At 39.9% G+C, this 5,522-nt stretch overlaps 1 long non-coding RNA gene across 1 annotated transcript; it reads right to left on the bottom strand.

Annotated features, from left to right (window-relative positions):
- Window positions 1–223: 223 nt before the first annotated feature.
- LOC128284106 (uncharacterized) lies at window positions 224–814 on the bottom strand. The gene is made up of 2 exons (XR_008274418.1): window positions 736–814; window positions 224–507 (listed from the first exon to the last, which is right to left on the bottom strand). It is a non-coding gene; the product is annotated as an uncharacterized LOC128284106 (long non-coding RNA).
- Between the last annotated feature and the right edge of the window lie 4,708 nt (window positions 815–5,522).

Here is a 5,522-nt window from a genome sequence, read left to right as displayed (position 1 = left end):
TGGTGAATTTCCAAAGTCAGAACAGGGGATCCAGAAATCGCTCTAGCCCTGTTTCACAAAAATTTAAACATCTCATAAAATATAGCTCATATACCTGTTTCGCTTATTCCATATGAAAATAGACTCATCAAGCTTCGATTCCATAACTTATTCATTATTTAATTCCATTTCTACTATTTTTAGTGATTTTTTAAACTCACGTCACTGCTGCTGTCTGAATCTATTTTATGGTAAATTTTACCTATTTCATGGTTTCCATGGATTAGCTAGCAATTTGACATACATAATACCAAATATGATCATGATTAGCCATTCCAATGGCTAATCATTACCAAGCATTTCTATTTCCATACCACTCAATAACCATATCATAAGACCATACATATAAAATGATTATAATGCTATACATGCCATACTCAAAATATACAAGCCATTATGCCAAGATGGTATACGGATAGTGTGAGCGTGCCTCCGACCGTTTCCGATTTCCGAGCTGGCTTGTCAACACTACAAGGAATGAAAAGGAGGGAGTAAGCATAAATGCTTAGTAAGCTCACATGCAAATAGCAAGTAACATAACCATATAAGCAAACATAAAACATCATTTGCATAATCATCACCAAGACATTCATATCACCTTTTCATTTATCATCTTACCATATTGTTGTTATATCGAGTTTTCAACCCGAGGGTTAAGTACATACCTGTTCAAAGTATCCATTTCACAACACTTACCAATACGTCCCTTTCATCTTGAGTATTCCTCCATTTGAGTAGAACTTTACCCGTTGAACACATCGGAATATAATTCGGATACATGGATAACTTGCACATAAGTGCCACATATTCAATCAAGCAATCATGTAACCCGCCCATAAGCGAACTCGGACTCAACTCAACGAGCTCGGCGTTCGCATCCATAAGTGAACTCGGACTCAACTCAACGAGTTCGGATGCCTAGTTACATCTCACGAACTCGGACTCAACTCAACGAGTTCGGACATTCGCATCCATAAGTGAACTCGGGCTCAACTCAACGAGTTCGGATGCCCAAATATCCCATGACATGTCACTTGTATCCTAATCCATTCACGAGGTTCAACGGACCTTTTCCCAATCATGTGTCTCAACCATCTTCTACGGAATGCCGATACTGATACTCGGTAGTATTTCACATTTTCCAAGTATATCACATAATTTGACATATTATCAAACAATTATCACAAGTATAATATTTCATAATAATTATCATATCATTTAAAAAACATTAAAACATTTAAAATAATAACTATGTTACCAACATTTACATATGAACTTACCTCGTATGCTGAAAATGGCTATTTTTACCATTTCGTCCACAACTTGGTATTTTCCCCATTTTATTCAATTTCAGTTTTCCTTGCTCTATCATTTAAAATATAGTCTAATTAGGACTCACATTATTCAAATTGACCCAAAATCATATTTTGGAAAAATTACAATTTGCCCTAAACTTTTGCATATTTACACTTTTGCCCCAAAGCTCGTAAATTAAAATTCAGCCTATTTTCTTATGTTTTATGACATGCTGATCATTTTTCCTTCTATGGCAACATCAAATTCTCACTCTAACATGTACTTATGACTATTAGGTATTTTACCGATTAAGCCCTTTTGCTCGTTTTCACTTAAAATCGAGTAGCATAAGTTGTCTAACATAATTTAAAACCTCATATTCTATCATAAAACACCAAAATACACAAATTTCACCTATGGGTATTTTTTCAAATATAAACCCTAGGTTAAATTATTGCTAGCATAAGCTAAATCGAGCTAGGGACTCCAAAACGTAAAAATAATTAAAAACGAGGCTAGAACGGACTTACAATCGAGCTTGGAAGCTTGAAAACCCTAGCCATGGTTTCTCCTTGCTATATTCGGCCATGGGGTTGAAGATGAGCAAAATTGGCTTTTAATTTTGTATTTTAATTCATTTTACCCTAAATGACCAAAATGCCCTTACTACTAAACTTTCCAAAATTCCATCCATGTCCAATTTTGTCCATAGACTTAGAAATTGGTAAAATTACTCTTTAAGGACCTCTAATTAATAATCTAATTCAATTTTATGCAAAATACTTCTAGAACACAAGTTTTGCAATTTATTCAATTTAGTCCCAAATTTCAAATTAAGCACTTTATGCATAAAATTTCTTCACGAAATTTTCACACAATCATGCAATCATATCATAGAACTTAAAATAATCATAAAATAATTATTTATATCTCGGATTTTGTGGTCACGAAACCACTATTCCGACTAGGCCCAAAATCAGGATATTACAGACTAGGGTCAATTTTGGGCTGTCACAACTCTCCCCCACTTAAGAAATTTTCGTCCCCGAAAATCTTACCGGTAAATAGGGTTGGGTATCGCTCTTTCATAGAGTTCTCGGTTTCCCAAGTAGCTTCTTCTATCCCGTGTTTGAGCCATAACACTTTCACTAGCGGAACCCGCTTGTTTATAACTCTTTCACTTCACGTGATAGGATACGAATCGGTTCTTCCTCATAACTCATATTGGCTTGAATTTCAACCTCGATGGACTAATCACGTGCGATGGATCAAATCTATAGCGTCGAAGCATCGAAACATGAAAGACATCGTGAATCTTTTCGAGTTAGGGGCAAAATCAAATGATATGCAAGCTGGACCGACTCGCTTCGGATATCTCATATGGCCCAATGAACCTCGGGCTCAACTTGCCCTTACTACCGAATCGAGTATCTTTTTCCAAGGCGAAACCTTGAGAAACACTTTATCCCCACTTGATGCTCGATGTCTTTACGCTTCAGATCCGCGTCGACTTCGGCGTCGAAGGCTATCTTCGACTTTCACGGATTACTTTCACTTTCTGCTCAAAGATCTCTAATCAAATCCACCCCAAAATTTTGCTTTCACCGAGCTCGGTCCAAAACAATGGTGTACGGCATTTACGACCGTACAAAGCCTCGTAGGGTGCCATCTTAATACTTGATTGAAAACTATTGTTGTGCGAATTCAATCAAAGGCAAATACCGTTCCATGAACCATCGAACTCGAGGATGCAACATCTCAACATATCCTCAAGTATTTGAATTATCCGCTCGGATTGACCATCGGTTTGGGGTGAAAGGCGGTCTTTGAAATGCAACTTGGTGCCCAAAGCTTCTTGCAACTTCTTCCAAAATTGCGAGGTAAATCTCGGATCTCTATCCGACACGATAGAAATAGGCACCCCGTGTAATCTCACAATTTGAGAAACGTACAATTCGGCTAGTTTGTCCATTGAAAAATCCGTACATACGGGGACAAAGTGAGCCGACTTAGTCAATCTATCTACCATGACCCAAACCGCATCCTTCTTACTCGCTGACAATGGCAGTCCGGATACAAAGTCCATTGTGACTCGATCCCATTTCCACTCGGGTATCGTGATCGGCTGAAGTAATCCTGAAGGCACTTGATGTTCCGCTTTCACTTGTTGACATATTAAACATCTCGAAACAAAGTCAGAGATGTCTCGTTTCATACCATGCCACCAAAACCGACGTTTCAAATCGTTGTACATCTTCGTACTCCCCGGGTGGATTGCCATTCGGCTACAATGGGCTTCGTTCAGAATTATCGAAATAAGTTCCGAATTCTTTGGAACACACCGACGACCTCGAACCTCAAACAATCGTCATCATCGATCTGAAACTCGATTCCTTGTTCAAACACACTCACCCGCTTTTGCAACCAACTCATCGTCGACTTTTTGAGCTTCACAAATTTGATGTATCAATAATGGTTTGGCTTTCAATTCAGCTACTAACACATTGTCGGATCGAACGGACAAGTGCACATTCATCGCTCGTAAAGCGAATAATGATTTACGACTTAAGGCATCCGCAACCACATTCGCCTTTCCGGGTGATAGTCAATGACCAGCTCATAATCCTTTAACACTCGAGCCAACGTCTTTGTCGCAGATTTAAGTCTCTTTGAGTCATCAAATATTTGAGACTTTTGTGATCCGAATACACATGGCACTTCTCACCAACTAAGTAATGTCGCCATATCTTTAAGGCGAATACGATGGCAGCCAATTCGAGATCATGGGTCGGATAATTTTTCTCATGTGGCTTTAATTGCCTCGACGCATAGGCCACAACTCGACCTTCTTGCATCAATACGCAACCTAACCCAAGTAGGGAGGCGTCACTATAGATGACAAACTCTTTGCCAGATTCGGGTTGCACTAGAATTGGGGCTTCAGTCAAATAAGTTTTCAGTTGATCGAAACTTTTCTAACATTTCTCCGTCCATTCGAACTTAACATCCTTTTGGAGTAGCTTCGTCATTGGCGTGGCTATCGTTGAGAAACCTTTTACAAATCGTCGGTAATAACCGACAAGCCCCAAAAAGCTCCGAACCTCGGTAATATTTCTCGGAGGCTTCCAGTTAAGTATGGCTGAAATTTTGTTCGGGTCGACTCGAATACCCAATGCAGATACCACATGCCCCAAGAAGCTAACCTCTCTTAACCAGAACTCACACTTGCTGAACTTAGCATATAATTGCTTATCCCGTAAAATTTGCAAGACTAACCTCGGATGTTCAAGATGTTCGGTCTCATTTCTTGAATAGACCAAGATGTCATCAATGAACACGACTACGAACCGATCCAAATATGGTCTGAAGATCGATTCATCAAATCCATAAATACCGCAGGGGCATTAGTAAGCCCAAACGGCATCACTAGGAACTTGTAGTGACCATATCTCGTTCTGAAGGCAGTCTTGGGTACGTCCGAATCTCGAATTCGCAACTGATAATAGCCCGATCTCAAATCTATTTTCGAGAACACTGAGGCTCCCTTCAGTTGATCGAACAAATCGTCGATACGCGGTAACGGATATTTGTTCTTTATCGTCGCTTTATTAAGCTGACGATAGTCGATGCACAGCCTCATGGTTCCATCCTTCTTTTTCACAAACAACACTGGCGCACCCCAAGGTGAAAAACTCGGACGAGCAAAACCTCTATCCACCAATTCTTGCAACTGAGCTTTCAACTCCTTTAATTCCGTTGGTGCCATACGATACGGAGCTATCGGTTGGAGTGGTACCGGTACCAATTCGATGCCAAACTCTATTTCCCGAACAGTGGTAAACCCGCAATTCTTCAGGAAAACATCCGGTATTCACAAACCAGCGCGCAGATTCGGGTTTCTTTTCGACTCCTTGTCATCGAGCACATACGCAAGGTACGCCGCACCCTTTTCTTACATATTTCTGGGCCAACATTGCTGATATTACAGCTGGCAACCCCTTTAAGTCCGTAGACTCAACCCGAATTATCTCGTTATTCGTGCACCTCAGATCGATAGTCTTGCTTTTGCAATTTACAACAGCATCGTGCATGTTCAACCAATCCAAACTAAGAATAACGTCGAATTCATCGAACGGTAAAAGCATCAAGTCCGCCGGAAAACAAGAACCTCGAAATACTAGGGGACT

The sequence above is a fragment of the Gossypium arboreum genome, chromosome 2, assembly GCF_025698485.1.
Source record: "Gossypium arboreum isolate Shixiya-1 chromosome 2, ASM2569848v2, whole genome shotgun sequence".
NCBI classification, from domain to species: Eukaryota; Viridiplantae; Streptophyta; class Magnoliopsida; order Malvales; family Malvaceae; genus Gossypium; species Gossypium arboreum.
Note: the sequence above shows the minus strand (reverse complement) of the source record. Positions and strands in the feature narration are given on the sequence as shown.